The 18,277-nt window shown below is 38.9% G+C and overlaps 1 protein-coding gene and 1 pseudogene across 1 annotated transcript in view; both read left to right on the top strand.

Moving 5' to 3' along the window:
• Positions 1-18,277, top strand: part of LOC100759759 (interferon-inducible GTPase 1-like) — a 148,656-nt gene that overhangs the window by 108,808 nt on the left and 21,571 nt on the right. The gene's annotated exons all lie outside the window — the stretch shown is intronic.
• On the top strand, positions 5,227-6,486 carry LOC100761789 (annotated as a pseudogene).

Here is an 18,277-nt window from a genome sequence, read left to right as displayed (position 1 = left end):
CACACACACACACACACACACAAAACTAGCTGATGGCTGGAGAGATCCTAACTAGAAACAAGCTTTGTTGGTACTATCCTTTTGTGACAGGGACATTATTATAAATCTGCCTGTATTTTAGACTGTGGATATGTAATGTTACATGGGAAGAAGCCCTTAAGGTTGACCACAGAATTAAAGCTAATTTAAAACTTTCAATTATCATTAAGAAACACATAACTTAAGATACTCACAAGCTCATAATCAAAACATGTGTTGGGGTGGAAGCAAACAGAAACTGAAAATAACCTGGCATAGCTAATCTGCTGATAAAATTAACTTCCAACCGGAAATAGTCAGAAGAGATGATGAAGGCTGCTCTACATTAATAAAGTAACAATTCATCATGAACATATAACAATTGTAGAGCTGGAAAGAAGGCTTGGCAATTAAGAGAACTGGCTGCTTTTCCAGAGTTTCTGAGTTCGATTCTCAGAAACCACATGGTGGCTCACAACCATCTTCAATGAGATCTGGTGCCCTCTTCTGGCCTGCAGACTTACATGCAAGCAGAACACTGTATACATAATAAATGTTAAAATAACAATTGTAACCATACATTTGCAAAACTTTGGCTACACCCAGGAAGCAAAGATTTGTTTTTTCAGAGTGATACGTGAAAATTACAAAACTTTAGGCAAACTAACCAAAAATAGACAAGATACAAATTAATAAAGTTAGAGATGAAAAATTGAACATGACAACACATACATGACAGAGATCTGAGTCACTGAAGAGTACTTTAAAAACATATATTCCAAAAAATGGAAAACTATAAGAAAAATGGGGAAACTTCTAGACACATATGACATACAAAAAAAACAAAACAAAACAAAAAAAAAAAAAACACTGAAACAGATCTTAAAGGAACAAACATTTTTAAGCCTGGAGTTTTATTAATGAATTTGTTTATTATAAAAAAAGGCTCTTTAGTCTATTTCCTCTGGAGTAATTTGGAAAATGGATACCTCTCACAGAATCACTGATTTATTCAAGTTGTGCAATTTGCTGTCAGGTGTGAACTGGACATTTTCCCATATTATTCTATTGTGGTAAGGATGATAAAAGAAATGTGCCTACATCTTTTATCTGTGAAATAAGTAAATGTACTCAGTCAAATGAAAAAGAACCTTTAAAGTGTCCAGGGATTAAGTCTGTTAATTGCCTTGAAATAAGTTTTTCTATATTGTCACACTATAAACCAAGAAGCCTTGTGTTAGTCAACTTAGTGTCACAATAACAAATATCAGAGATAATCATCACACAAAGAAAAAGGATTTACTTCTGGCTTACAGTTTCAGTGGGTGTGGTCTGATTAGATAGCCCCATTGCTATTAATCTGCAGTAGTATATCAGAGTGAAGAGCAGGTGAAAGGAAACACACACACACACACACACACACACACACACACACACACACACACACACACACACACACACACACACACACTCAGCTCATGGGCAAGAAGCAAGGTAGAGAAAGAGAAATAGGCCTAGGTCCCAGTGTCCCCTCAACAGCATACCCCTAGTGATCACAACACTTCTTACTAGGTCTCACTACTTAGAAGTCCTACCATGTCCCAACAGCACCATGATGGTGAGCAATGGATTTTGCTTTTGGAATACTTTCCCCAACCATAACATGCCCCTACTTGAAGAAAAGGGAAACAGGAGGGGTCTGAGGTGGTCCTGAATACTGAACAATGGTTACACAGTTACAGCACTCATGGTTTGAGGATGATGGAAGGAACCACAAACCCAAAACCTTGATGATCTCTGAAAGGTGGCAGACAAAGCAAATGGATTTTCCTAGAAGAGAATGTACAAAAAGAAAGAGAATCCAGCCAACACTTGACATAGTGACACTTGAATTAGCCTTCTAATTCCAGAACTTCTGATGAATGAGCTTGCAATGCTTTAACTTGCTGCATTTATGGTAAGTGAAAACTAATACACTTATTATTAATTCTCCATCATAATGGATTTGTCATTTTCACACATATATATCTTGATCCCTTACAGTCTATACCTGCAATTATACTATTTACTTATTTATTTGTTATATTTTTGTGGTATATTTGTTCTATATTGATTATAACCAGATTCATACTTGTGTTTAAAGTAATTTGTTGTAGATGGAGAATAGAACAGTGTTGTTTTTTTCTTTAATACATTTTAACAAAGTTGACATCTTAATTAGAACTCTATATTGCTCATATACCCTAGTGAAAACCTACTACTATTATTCTACTAAAGGACATTACATTAAACCAGCTCCTAATAATTTTCCATAATACCATAGGATAAGGCTTTGCTTAACCCTTATCATGGAAGCTCTTTATTTATTTATTTATTTATTTGCATTTTTTATTAAATTATTAATATTTTCACATGTACTTTCCCTCTCCCTCTCCCTCCCCCCACCCCCATTCCTTCTCCCCCACCTCCAACCTACCCCCCACCCCATCCACCCACCACTCCCCAGGCAGGGTAGGGCCCCCAACCAGGGCTCCACCAAGTCCACCAAATCTTCCTGTGCTGGGCCTAGGCCCCTCCCCATGTGTTCAGAGACAGAGCAAATCCCTTCAAGTGGGATGGGCTCTCGAAGTCCATCCCAACCACCAGGACAAAACGCCAGTCCACCTCCAGAGGCTCCCAGGAGTGCAGGGGCCTCCCCATTGGCATCCATGATCAGGGGGCTGGATTAGTCCTGTACTGTCCTCCCAAAGCATGGAAGCTCTTTTTGCAATAGATGATAATCAATACAGATAGCCACAACTGGCCAAAATGCATTGAATGGGACATTGATAAATGTCCAGCACTAAATGGAATATGCATATTTCCAGAATGGCTGTGGAAGAAAGGGTGAAAAGACTGAAAGAGTCAGAGTTGTGGATGAATACAAGGAAACAGTGACTTCTGGAAAGAGCAAGGCAGCTACTCATATAACCTGACTGTGGATTTGACAACATGTGTAAGACCTGCCAAGACGAAGACAGACTTAATTCCTCCATTGCGAGGGAAGTTGAGAATGACAAGTATTAAGGAACACGAATCTACAATTCTGAAGTAATAAGTCTGTAGTCTAAGGGTGTCAAATAGGTTGTTTGTTGGCGAAAACTATATATGGTATCGATTCAGGACCCCAGCAAATGTGTTTGTGAATTTAGTTCAGGCTCTGTTCCAACCTGCGGGATGTCAACCTGGGGCAAGAGAGTCAGGGATAGGGAATGGGTACAAGAGACACAGAAAGAATGACCACAAGATAGGTTTCTGATCAAGCGGCAAACTTTATTTTTCTCAGGCTAGCTTATATAGTCAGCAGAGCAGGATATGGGGATGGGTAGAATGGGTTGTTTGTGTGCCAGGTGTTAGTGTAGGCAGTATATTAGGAAACCACAAAAAGAGGATGTTTGGCAGGGTAAAGAGTTCATGAGTAAGAGGTCCAGGAATTGTTGATTTGATATGGGTGAGACAGACAGAGGAGGCTCCAGGGTGACTTGGGATTTGTTGTTTCCTTAATTAATGGTGAGGTCTAATGAGCTGCCAAGTAAAGTTAGAAAAATGAAGTCTGAATTAGTTAAATACCCAACAAGCAAACTCAGGTTCTTAGGCCTGCCAGCAAGTGTATATACATGCTGAGCCATCTTACTGGACTTGATATTCAAGTTTTGATACAGGGTCTCAAGTAGCCCAAGCTATCCTCTAACCAAAATGATCTTGAAGCACTGATGCTCTTAGCTCTACTTCCTGGTGACCAGAATTACAAGGATCTGCAAACACATGCATTTAATAAGGTGTTGGGGATTCAAGCCAAGGCCTTATTTATGTTGGGAAAGATCTCTACCAATTGACCAGTATCTCCATTGCACAGTTAGATTACTTTCATAAAATAAAATCCTTAAAAGAAAACAGTGAATCTAAATGAGAATTGCAGAACACTGAAATACTGCATTCTACTAATGATTTTTTTGCTAAGAACATTTTTTATTTAAATTAGAAACAAGCTTGTTTTACATGTCAATCTTAGTTACCTCTCCCTCTCCTCCTCCCCTGCACCCCACTAGTCTCCTCTTCTATCCCATTTCTGCTTCCCAGATACGGTGAGGGGGATGGAAGAAATGGATCTTAGCATGGACTTTAAGGGTAAAGAACTTTTATATTATTGAAAGTTCATGTTCTTCATGGATATAGGATCCAAGTAATGTAAAGTACATAAGGAAGGTAAATCTAGGCAAATACAGAATTATTTCAACAAAACACAATAGCTGAATTTACAGAAATCTTTTGAGTACATTAATAAAAGAGACAAAATAGATTTAAGTAGTAATTAGATAGATTTGCCATCAATCAAAATCAAATCTCGATTATCATTCATTTTTATTCATTTCCAGTATACAAAACTAGACTACATTAAGTTTCCATTCACATGAAGGCACATACTGAAGGCAGTGTGGACAGATGGAGACAATACGTTGGATTTATATACAATACTGCTGTCAGAGTAGAGGCAACACAGTCGTGCCTATTTTTGTAATTGTTGATGCTGGCTAAGTAGTCCTGTCATATTTTATATTATTTTCTCTTATGTAACATGAGTTTTCATTTTTCATAATTAAGGGTTTAATTGAGAGCTAGTAGAAATTTGTTCTGCTTTCCTTTCTATTGAGTTTCCTTTCTATTGCTATTACCAACACCATGACCAAAATCATTTTGAAAAGAAAATGACTTTGTGGGCTTACACATTCTGTTCACAGTCCATCTCTGAGGGAAATCAGAGCAGAAACTGTCAAGGAGTACAGGAAGGGAAAATTGGAGAATGCTGTTTACTGCCTTGATCCTCATAGTTCAATAATGCCTTCTTAAACTACCCAGGACCACCAGACCACCCACAGTAGGATGGGACCTCCCACATCAATCCTCAGTCAACAAAACGTTCCCTGAGCATTCCCCCAAGTCCAATCAGATGGGGGCAATTCCTCAAATGAGACTTTCTCCTCCAAACGGACTAGAGTTTGAATCTGGTTGAAAAAAATCAGCACAAAACATGCGGGAACTAGTCAATATCAGAATGTAACTAAGGCTGCTGCATAGTGAAGGAACGTAATGAAAAGCACAAAAGCACCTTTGATCTGTTGCAACTTATTCTCCCTTCCTTCTTCCAGTGACTTTTTTAAAATCACAATCATGGGTCAGTCCTCCTCTGATACAACTAAGGATGAAGGCCATGGAGATTTGGTGTCCAACTTCACTGCATATTTTAATAAGACAAAAAGAGAAAACAAAATAATTTCTCAGGAAACCATCCGTTTTATTGAGATACATCTGAAAAAAAGGAAATATTCAGGGGGCTCAGTCTATAATCAATAATGCATTAAAAATATTGATAGTGCCCCAATAAACATTGCTGTGACAGGAGAGTCTGGAGCAAGGAAGTCCAGCTTCATCAATGCCCTGAGAGGGGTTGGAACTGAAGACGAAGGTGCAGCTGAAGTTGGGGTAGTAGAGACGACTATGGTGAGAACTCCATACAAACACCCCAAAATTAAAAGTTTGACTTTATGGGACCTGCCTGGCATTGGAACTGTGAGATTTCTCCAGGAGATTATCTGGAGAAAGTTAAATTCCAAGAGTATGACTTCTTTGTTATTGTTTCTGCCACACGTTTTACAAAACTTGAACTAGACCTTGCAAAAGCAATCAGATCTATGAAAAAGAATTACTACTTTGTGAGATCCAAGGTGGACATGGATTTAGACAATGAAAAGAAATTCAAACCACATACATTTACAAAGAAAAGATCCTGAAGAATTTGCGAAGCTACTATGAGAACAACTTTAGTCAGAATAATATGGATGTACCACAGATTTTTTTTATTTCAAACAGGGATTTGTCTGACTATGATTTTCAAGTCCTGATGGATTCACTGATAAAGGATCTTCCTGCTCAGAAACGCCACAATTTTACTCTTTCCATCAGTAATATTACAGAGGCAGCCATTGACAGAAAGCGTGAGTCCATCCAGCAGTGTATCTGGAAGGAAGTCTTCACGTCTGGACTTCTGGCTACTATTCCTGCAGTGGGCATCCTCGGGGAGGATATGAAGAAGCTGAAGGTGAAGTTAACCACTATCGAGTCATCTTTGGAGTGGATGATGAATCCCTGGAACTCATGGCTATAGATGTCAAAGAGCCAATTGAACAAGTGAAAAAAATCATTAAATCTCCTTATTTGTTGGAAACTAAGAAAGAAGAAACATTAAGAGAAATGTTGTTGAAATATGGTGAAAAATTTGCCGCAGCTACTGGTGGACCCCTTGCTACACATCTTTACTATAGTATACCCTTTTACTTGCTTCATATCTTCCTTGACACAGTGACTGAAGATGCCAAAGTTCTCCTAGAAAGACATATTCAAAAACTTAGTTCAAACTCACCTCACCCATAGCTAGTGACCATGTCAACATCAAATGTTTAATACCAGGAATCACTAGATAAATTTCCCTCTCTGTATATTTTCTGTATATTAGCCAATCCACTTCCACCATGGGAAAACCTAAAGATAAGGAACATGAGTCTTAATATGTCAGAGTCAGACAGCCCAAATCCCTCTTCACCTCTCTACCTCCCTTTCTTTCCACCCTACCTGTACACTTGAATGCACACACACACACACACACACACACACACACACACACACACACACACACGAATGAACACATGCCCATTTATAACACCCAACATGAGCAAGGACACACACAAAAGATACGAATAGGTGTTTTGTAACTATTTCCCCCTAATCAAAACATTCTAATGAAAACTCAGGAAGTTGGAGGCACTTTCCATGCATGAGTGAGGACCAGAGTTCACTTTCCAGAACCCACATAAACGCAGCAGCCACCTTGTCCTTCCACACTCAGAAGCAGAAACAGTGGAAGCATGGAGCAAGCTGGCTTCCTAGACTGAAGATCTGCAAGCTTGGGATGCAGTGAGAGAACTTTGCTTTGTGAAAAAGATAGAAATTAACTGAGGACAAGACCCAACATAAGCCTGACATGCCCACACACATGCAAACATGCACAACCCCAAAAGGGATACACTTTACAAATAAAGTAAAATAAGACTCAGGAGGTAAATAAACATTACAAGTCTTAGAAAGTACAGGAACATAACAGGTTCATGGAATTCTCCTCAAGATTATATGGGCAAAAAACATTGTGCAGGAATGGAGATTTCAGACAAGCTGAGGGGACTGTAAGTCACATGAGGGGCCGGAGAGGCCTCCATGACTGCAGGAATGAAGAATCATTGCCTTGTGGAGGTGAGCTTTTCAGTGATGAAGCTGCCTCTGATTGGTCAGTGTTACTGTAAGTAACTCTCACTCTAATAAACTCACTCATGCAAAACTAGACTAGAAAAATGTTTCTTTGGTCTGCTGTGAGTACCTAGATGGGGTGAAAAGATGTTCATTTGTTTCTCCCCATTAAATATTATACAATACAACTGATGCAGTGAACAGGGACCAAAAGAACCATAGATGAGTTAAGGAGGACTAGTTGTCTTGTCCTTACAGTGGGTGCTTAGATATGGAAGGGAGGCTGTCCATGTGATTTGTCCCCTCAGTCTCATACCCAGACAGATCTGAATAGAAGCTAGACACAAATGGGTAGATCATGGTGTGTTGTTAGGACAGAAAATCCTATACATTGTATGTAGTGGAGAGTACATACATCCCAACTGGGGCTGGATATTGTCTTAAGATGGTAGATACAGTCTTAAAATGGGTGTTTGCATGCACAATACATGCAGATGACTGTTTAATATGTACATAAGCTAAGGCTGACTCACAAAATTATAAATAAAGTTTCTAAGACAGGCAGACAATGGCTCTCAGCTGTAATCTCAGCACTCAGATGGCCGAGGCAGAATGATCACTATGAGCTCATGGCAATCATGACTACCTAATAAGTTCAAGAACATTCTGGGACACAGAAAAAGACTGATACCAGCATTCTAGTAAAGAGATGGCAAACAGAAAGGGAAATGTCTTTACCACCTATATATCAGACAGAGTGTTAGAATCCAGAATCTATGAGTAACAACAACACATGGAAAAAAAAGAAGTATTAAATTGGAGCATGGAACTAAACAAAGTGTTCTCCAAAGATGAAACACAAATGCCTGAGAAATAGTTTTTAAATGTTCAACATTCTTATCCATCAGGGAAACACAAGTCAAAAGCACTTTAAGATTTCACCTCAAGCATGGAGAGATGCTATGTAGCAGAGGAAGGAGTAACAAGTCCAGACCCTTCTCTACATTTGGAATTCCATGTTAAGGCTGACAGCACATAGCATGGACCTGTTTCTGGCCCATCTCTGGTGCCCTGCTAAGAGTCTCCTGAGGCCTGGGGACTGCACACTAGGGAACCCTTCCCAGAGGAACAGCCCACCCAGGGTACTATTCCTGCCTCCACCCAGGGGCAAAGGAGAGTCACCTCAATACTGGACCTGTTTACACCCATCAGAAGGGAACCTTGTACCCAAACTCACCAGCAAGGGAAGGGACTCCTAAAAATACCCACTAGAAGAAGGGATGGAAAAAAGACAATATAAAAACACATTCAACAACAGAAAAACCAAGATGACACTACCAGAGACTAGGGACTCTAACAAGCAAGACCTGAACATACCAACACAGATGAAGCAGGAGGGAATGACCTTAAAAACAACTTCATGAAAATGATAGAGGCCCTCAAAGCAGATGAGAAAAAACCCTTAAAGAAATGGAAGAAAAAACAAACCAAAAATTATAAGAAGTCAACAAATCTCCTAAAGAAACCCAAGAAAAAACAATCAAACAGATGGGGGAAATAGGTCAAGACCTGAAAACTTAGAGACAATAAAGAAAACATGAATAGAGGAAATGCTGGAAATAGAAAAGTTGCATAAACAATCAGGAACTACAGACACAAGCATAACAAACAGAATACAAGAGATGGAAGAGAATCTCAGGTTCTGAAAAGATTCTAGGAGGAATATAATTGTCTACAAAAGAAAATCTTAAGTCCAACAAATCCATAACACAAAATACCCAGGAAATATGGGACACTATGAAAAGACCAAACTTAAGAATAATAGGTATAGAAGAAGGTGAAGAAACCCACCTCAAATTTGCAGAAAACATCAACAAAATCATAGAAGAAAATTTCCTAACTGAAAGAAAGACATGATAATGAAAATACAAGAAATGCCGAGCAGTGGTGGTGCACGCCTTTAGTCCCAGAACTTGGAAGGTAGAGGCAGGAGGATCTCTGTGAGTTCGGGACCAGCCTGGTTTACAAGACCTAGTTCCAGGACAGGCTGCAAAGATACAAGGAGAAACCTGCCTCAAAAAGTCAAAAGTAAAGAAAGCTTACATAACAACAAATAGTGAGGACCACAAAAAGTCCATTCCCACATAATGATCAAAACCTGAAACACACAGAATAAAGAAAAAATATTAAGAGCAGTAAAAGAAAAAGGCCAAGTAACACATAAAGGCAAACCTATCACAATCACACATAAATTCTCAATGGAAACTCTGAAAGACAGAAGGTCCATGATAGACATTCTACAAAAACAAAATAAATAAATAAGAAACCATGGATGCCAGCTCAGACTACTATACCCAGCAAAGATTTCATAGATGGAGAAAACAAGATATTCCATGACAAAACCAGATTTAAGCAATACATATCCACTAATCCAGCTCTACAGAAAGTTCTGGAAGGAAAACTACAACCTAAAGAATCAACTACACTCACAAAATCACAGGAAATAGATAATCGTAGCTTATCAAAAAGAAAAAGCAGAGTAAATCCACATACAGTACAACTACCAACAACAAATCAAAAACAAACAAGAATAAACACTCAATGGTAACTTAATTTCCCTCAATATTAATGGTCTTAACTTGCCTATAAAAAGACTAACAGGATGGATAAGAAGACAATCCATGTTTCTACTGCATGCAAGAAACACACCTCACATTCAAAGACAGACATTATATCAGAGAAAGGGTCAGGATAAAATATTCCAGTCAAATGGACCCAAGAAACAAGTTGGGGTAGCTATCCTAGTATCTACCAAATTAAACTTGAAATGAAAATCAATCAAAAGAGATGAAGAAGGGCATTTCATATTCATCACAGGAAAAATCCATCAGGAAGAAGTCTCAATTCTAAACATCTATGCCCCAAATACAAAAGCACCAACATTTGTAAAAGAAACATTATTAAAACTCAAATCACAAATAAGTCCTCACACAGTTATAGTGGGAGACTTCAACACCCGACTCTCATACTGGACAGGACCACCAGACAGAAACTTAACAAAGAGACAAAGGAATTAACAGGAGTTATGACCCAAATGGGATTAACAGACATCTATAGAACATTCCATCCAAACACAAAAGAATATACCTTCTTTTCAGCACAACATGGAACTTTTTCTATAATTGACCATATACTCAGCAACATAGCAAACATCAACAGGTACAAAAAAATTGGAATAACCCCCTGTGTCTTATCAGACCACCATACTTTAAAGTTAGAATTCAAAAACAACAGAAATTGCAGAAAACCTACCAACTTATGGAAATTGCACAATTGCACCATATGTGGGTCAAAGAATGAATAAAGAAAGAAATTAAAGTCTTAACAAAGAGACAAAGAACTAACAGAAGTTATGACCCAATTGGGATTAACAGACAACTATAGAACATTTCATCTGATCACAAAAGAATATACCTTCTTTTCAGCATCACATGGAACCTTCTCAAAAATCAACCACATACTCAGCAACATTGCAAACTTCAACAGGTACAAAAAACTGGAAAAACCCAGTGTCTTATGAGACCACCGTGCTTTAAAGTTAGAATTAAAAAACAACACAAATTAAAGAAAATCTACCAACTCATGGAAATTGAACAACCCGCAATTGCACCACTCCTGCGTCAATGAAGAAATAAAGAAAAAAATTAAAAACTTGCTAGAATTCAATGAAAATGAAGACACAACATACCCAAACTTATGAGACACTTTGAAAGCAGTACGAAGAGGAAAGTTCATAGCTCTATATGCTCACATAAAGAAACTAGAGAATAATCACACCAGAGAGTTGACATCACAGATGAAAGCTCTAGAACAAATGAAAGCATATTCACCTTGGAGGAGTAGACATTAGGAAATAATCAAACTGAGGGCAGACATCAATAAAGTCAAAACAAAGTAAATAATTCAAAGAATCTATGAAACAAAAAGCTGGTTATTCAAGAAAATCGACAGGATAGACAAACATTTATCCACACTAAACAAAAGGCAGAGAGAGCACATGCAAATTAACAAAGTCAGAAAGGAAAAGGGGGACATAACAACAGACACTGAGGAAATCCAGAGAATCTTCAGGTCATAATTTTGAAAACCTATACTCCACAAAATTGGAAAATTTAAAGGAAATGGATATTTTTCTGGACAGATATCACTTACCAAAACTGAATAAAGAACAGATAAGCAACTTAAACAGACCTATAACCTCTAAGGAAATAGAAGCAGTCATCCAGTCTCCCAACCAAAAAAAACACCAGGGACAAATGGCTTCAGTGTAGAATTCTACCAAAAATTGAAAGAAGAACTAATACCAATATTCCTCAAATTGTTCCACAAAATAGAAACAGAAGGTTCATTGCCAAACTCTTTTTATGAAGCTACAATTAACTTGGTACCCAAGCCACACAAAGACACAACTAAGAAAGAGTACTCCAGACCAATATCCCTCATGAATATTGATGCAAAAATTCACAATAAAATACTGGCAAATCAAATCAAACAACATATCAGAGAAATCATCCACCATGATCAAGTAGGCTTCATCCCAGGAATGTAAGGATGGTTCAACATACAAAAATGCATCAATGTAATCCACCATATAAATAGACTGAGGAAAAAAAAACAAACAATCATCTTACTAGATGAAAAAAAGCCTTTGACAAAATCCAACACCCCTTCATGATAAAAGTCTTGGAGAAATCAGGGATAACAAGAACATAACTCAACATAATAAAAGCAATATACAGCAAGCCAACAGCCAACATCAAATTAAATGGAGAGAAACTCAATGTAATTGCTCTAAAATCAGGAACAAGATAAGGCTGTCCACTCTCTCCATACCTCTTCAATATTGTCCTTGAAGTCCTAGCTAGAGCAAAAAGACAACAAAAGGAGATCAAGGGAATACAAATCGGAAAGGAAGAAGTCAAACTCTCACTATTTGTAGATGATATGATAGTCTACAGAAGTGACCTGAAAAACTCTACCAGGGAACTCCTACAGCTGATAAATACCTCCAGCAAAATGGCAGGATACAAGATTAAGTCAAAAAAATCTGTAGCCCTACTATATATGGATGACACATTGGTGGAGAAAGAATTCAAAAAAACATCACCCTTTACAATTGACACAAACAACATAAAATACCTTGGGGCAACACTAACCAAAAAAGTGAAAGACCTGTACCGTAAGAATTTTGAGCCTCTAAAGAAAGAAAGAAAGAAAGAAAGAAAGAAAGAAAGAAAGAAAGAAAGAAAGAAAGAAAGAAAGAAAGATACCAGATAATGAAGAGATCTCCCATGCTTGTGGACAGGTAGTATCAACATAGTAAAAATTTAATCTACAGATCCGATGCAATCTCCATCAAAATCCCAACACAATTCTTCACTGAACTTGAAAGAATAATTCTCAACTTTGTATGGAGAAACAAAAGGATACTCAAAACAACCCTGTATAATAGAGGAACTTCTGGAGGCATCACCATCCCTGACTTCAAGCTCCATTACAGAGCTATAGTCCTGAAAACAGCTTGGTATAGGCACAAAAATAGACAGGTAGACCAATGGAATAGTGTTAAAACCCTGATATTAATCCACACACCTATGAACACCTCATTTTTGATAAACAATCTAAATTTATACGATGGAATAAAGAGAACATCTTCAACAAATGGTGATGGCATAACTGGATACTAGCATGTAGAAGACTGCAGATAGATCTATCACCATGCAGAAAACTTAAGTCAAAATGGATCAAAGACCTCAACATAAATCCAGCCACACTGAAACTATTAGAAGACAAAGTGGGAAATACCCCTGAATTCCTTGGTACAGGAGACTGCTTCCTGAACATTACACCAGTAGCACAGACACTGAGATCATCAATTGATAAATGGGACCTCCTGATACTGAGAAGCTTCTGTAAGGCAAAGGAGACAGTCAGCAAGACAAAACGGCAGCCCACAGACTGGGAAAAGATATTCACCAACCACACATCTGATAGAGGGTGGATCTCCAACATATCCAAAGAACTCAAGAAGCTAGTCTCCAAAACACCAAACAATCCAATTAAAAAGTGGGGTACAGAACAAAATAGACAATTCTCAATAAAGGAATCTAAAATAGCTGAAAGACTCATAAAGTGTTCAACATCCTTAGCTATCATGGAACTGCAAATCAAAACAACTCTGAGATACCATCTTACTCCTGTCAGAATGGCCAAAATAAAAAACACCAACGACAGTTTAGGCTGGAGTGGATGTGGAGAAAGGGGAAAACTCCTCCACTGCTGGTGGGAGTGCCAACTTGTACAGCCACTTTGGAAATCAGTATGGCAACTCCTCAAGAAAATGGAAATCAGTCTACCACAAGATCCAGCAATTCCACTCTTAGGCATATACCCAAAAGAATCACATGAATACAACAAGGACATCTGTTGAACGATGTTTATAGCAGCACTATTTGTAATAGCCAGAAACTGGAAGCAGCCTAGATGCCCCTCAACCGAAGAATGGATAGAGAAAATGTGGTACTTTTACACAATGGAGTACTTACTCAGCAGAAAAACACTGGAATCTTGAAATTTGCAGACAAATGAATGACACTAGAAAAAACCATTCTGAGCAAGGTAACCCAAACACAAAAAGACAAACATGGTATGTACTCACTCATATGTGGATTGTAGACATAGAGTAAATGATTACCAGCCTACAATCCACACTGTCAGAAAAATCTTCTAAACAAGGAGGACCCTAAGAGAGACATACATGGTCCCCTGGAGAAGATGAATGGGTCAAGATCTCCTGAGAAAATCTGGAGCATGGGAAGAGGGGTGAGGGAGCTAGGAGAATGAGAAGGGGAGAAGAGGAGGGATACAGAGGATATGAGGGAGCAGAAAGTTTGAGTCAGGGTAAGAATAGAAGATAACATGAATGGAGGTACTATAATAGAGGGAGACATTTTAGGTTTACAGATAATTCAGGCACTAGGGAAATGTCTGGAAATCTACAAAGATGACACCCACCAAATATCTAGGCAACAGAGAAGAGGCTAGCTTAAATGCCCTCCCCTGATAATGTGATTGATGACTGACTTATATGCCACCAGATAGTCCTCATCCAGCAGCTGGTGGAAGTATAAGCGGACACCCACAACTAATCACTGAATTGAACTGGAATCCAGTTGCAGAGAAGGGCAAATAAAGAGCAAATGTGTCCAGACCAGGCTGGTGAAACCCACACAAACAACTGACCTGAACATCGGGAGCTCTTGGGCCCCAGACTGATAGCTGGGATACCAGCATGGACTGATCCAGACCCCAGGAACATGGGTTTCATTGAGAAAATCTTGGAAATCTACGGGACCTCCTGTACTATTTCAGTTCATATCCCTAGCATAGGTGTGGACTTTGGGAGCCCATTCCACATAGAGGAATACTCCCTGAGCCAAGACACACGGCGGTGGGCCTAGGCCCTATCCCAAAGGATATGATAGAGTCTGATGACACCCTATGAAAGTCCTCACCATCCAGGGGGAGCATAAAGGATATGTGATAGGTAGGGTTTTATTTTGGGGGGTGGTCGAGGAGGAGGGGAGGGAGAGGGAATTTGGATTGTCATGTAAAACAATCTTGTTTCTAACTGAAATTTTTAAAAATCTGAAAAAAAACAGACCCTTGAATGACTTAGCCTTTTTGGATTTGTTGGCGAGTGATGACCCTGATCTTTACAGGTCATTGTTAGTGCTCTTTGTTACCTACCAGAACTTGCTAATAAGATCCTGTAAGTGAGAACACCACATCTCTGAGTTACAGAACATGTAGAAATCAAACTGATACTGACCCATAATATCCAGCCCTAACAGTTAGCTTTCATAGAGCTGGAAGGTTCTAGCCTTACTAGCAGAGGAGAATATAAAAGATTAATCAAAGCTAGGTGTGAACTTTGTGACCAACAATAATTATTGGACAGATAAGACAAAACTACCAATATAATAATGATATGGATGTCATGGTAGTAACCAATTGCTTTCTGATTGGATTTAATATTACTCCACAAGATGATACCTATACTAGGTAAGATAACTGGACATGAACCTAAGGCTATATTGCTCATGAACCCTAGTGAAAACCTACTAATATTATTCTGCTAAAAGGACATGATATTAAAGCAGCTCCTAATAATCTTCCATAATACCAATAAATTAAGTAATTGCTTAGCCCTTATCATGGAAGCTCTAATTTATATTAGATAATAATCAATACAGATATCCACAACTGGCCAAGATGCATTAATAACACATTGATAAATGTCCAGCACTATATGTAATATACACATTTCCACTTCCAAAGGCATAGGAATGATTGTGGAAAAAAAGGGTGTAAAGACTTTAAGAGCCAGAGTTGGTGGATGACCATGAGGAAACAGTGTCTTCTGGAAACAGCAAAGCAGCTACTCATATAAACTGACTGTGGATGTGACAGCATGTGTAAGACCTGCCAAGCCCAAGCCAGACTTAATCCCTGCTTTCAGAGGTGAGTTGAGAATGACAAGAATTAAGGAACATGAATCTGCAATTGTGAAGAAATAAGGTTGTAGTCAGAGGGGGTCAAATGGATTGTGTCTTGGCTGAGACTAAAATTGGCATTGACACAGGACCCCAGCAAATGTGTTGTGTGACTTTAGTTCAGGCTACATTAGTGGAGTCACAGATCAGCAAAATTCCTTCTCAAAGGTATTTGTCCAAACCAGCTATTTAGCTGCTTCTCTTTGTTCCCCTTCTATGTACAAGCCCCATTCCACATTGTTATTTTAGGAAAGTCCATCTTTTTTCTGCCAAGAAATGAAATGTTGATAGAATTACAAACAGCTGTTCATTTTATTTCACTTTCCTCTTACTGGAAATGCAGTTAATTTTGAAAAGCAACTGGATCCATGCTCTTCTGTGATTGGCCAAAACACACTGTAAGGGGAGGGGCAGAAGCCAGAAGAGTGTATAAGGCCTTTATAGGAGGCAGTGGTGGGTTCCTGTGAAGATACTGGAGAACAGTGGACAGTGGCTTCTATAGCCAAACTACAGGGAGCACATAAACTGGACTCAGGATTTTCTGGTAAGGAAAAAGTGCGTTCAGATCTAACTTCTAATCCTCAACATATTTCTCTAAAGAGTTGAGAGGTAACAAGACATTTAGGAACATGCCTGAGAGTGGGGATCCTCAGCTTGGTAGTTGGGTTGCTTTGGTGGGAAGTGGATAGCAGAGAAAGATGGTCTCAGCCAATAATTCAAGTTGAGGCAGAGCCAAAAGACAAGGTCTAGATATTGGCTTTGGGAAAACATGTCCAATTGCTTTGACTTGCCTTATTCCTCCCCTAAAATGTGTGTAAATAGATGTGTCAGGTGATAGAACATCTGCAGTGTGTGAGAGATTGTCACATCTCACTCTCATCTTGATTCCTAGTTCAGGGTCAATTGCTTCATTGCTTACATCCCAAGACCTCTGACCTGTGGAGAATAGGTCTCTCAGCATGCTGCTTCTGCTGTAGCTGACTGGAGAAATCTGTGTCTGCAGAATTTTCTTCACTGTGATTTTCTTTACTGTAAATCAGGGATGCTAAGGATCTTCTCTCCAACTGTCAATAACATGGTCTGTGTCAAGATGTGGTGACAGCTGTCATTTACACAGGCTTCCTTTTGTAACACTTCCTGTATCACAGTCTTCTTTCTCCCTGTGTTCATATTCAGTAGGAAGACCTTGCAGACGACTATCACACTGGAGACTGCATAAAAATGCATGAGCTAAAACTGAAAGAATAAGAAGGAAAAACTGAAAATATAAGAACAGCATTTGTGCTTTCAAGGACATTGTGTCTGTGCCTTGTGTGTGACTATCCCCTTCAACAGTAAATCAGGCTATGGGGTTTATTTAATCAGGTTTAGCTTCCCATTCAGGACATTCTCTTTATCCAACTCTTCCTGTCCTGTGCCAGCAGTCAGACTGAACAAAGTTCTGCAGCTCTGGTTTCCTGCACAACGGTCCCCATCTGTCCTATAGACCGGACAGGGTAATCCTGTGCAGTGAATCTGTATGTTCTTGTGATAAAATTACAGTAGGAATCTGAGGACATCCCTCTTCTGTATTAAACTATTTTGTGCTCTCCACAGACTCTCAACAACCATGATTTATGAATGGAGTTGTTTTCCAGTAACCTACAGACCTGTGAGAACTACAGAACAGGCACAAATGCTCACAAGACATATCTAGTGTTTTCCTCATAGTCCCCGTCCATTCTGATGAAAAACCACCATAAACTGGTCATGAAGAAGGGAACAAGACAAAGGCACATGCTGCTACTTGACATTCTTACACTGTGGGAGGATGACAGCAACTGAATTCAGATGGAAACACAGCAAGTGCTGTGAAGAGACAGAAACATAGAGATAGGATGGTGAATGACAGAGGTAGATACAATTTTATATCCCAATAGGAATGTCAATACTAAAGCCTGCCTACCTGAAGCAGAACCTAGAGATGTGATTAATTTAGTAGCCATGTGACTACTGGGGCAGAACAACAGGAAGAAGAAGCAGTCACTAAGTGCATAGTCCTGAGATGAGAAGACAGCCCAAGATACCAGAGGCTCCAGAAGTGTAATATATATAAATTTCAAAGGTATGTTGTATATAGTACGTGCCCTGATTGCCTAATGACCAGCCCAGAATAAAGTGGGGATCCTTATCAGGCATCTCACAATTAACTATACATGATATGACTTCAGTGACATAACTGTGTTTGATCATCCATGTTATTGCTAGAACAATCACAGGAAATTCAGTAAAGTCAATGACATAATCAAAGCTGGAAATGAGGAGGTTTT

This window comes from Cricetulus griseus, chromosome 2 (genome assembly GCF_003668045.3).
Source record: "Cricetulus griseus strain 17A/GY chromosome 2, alternate assembly CriGri-PICRH-1.0, whole genome shotgun sequence".
NCBI lineage: Eukaryota > Metazoa > Chordata > Mammalia > Rodentia > Cricetidae > Cricetulus > Cricetulus griseus.
Note: the sequence above shows the minus strand (reverse complement) of the source record. Positions and strands in the feature narration are given on the sequence as shown.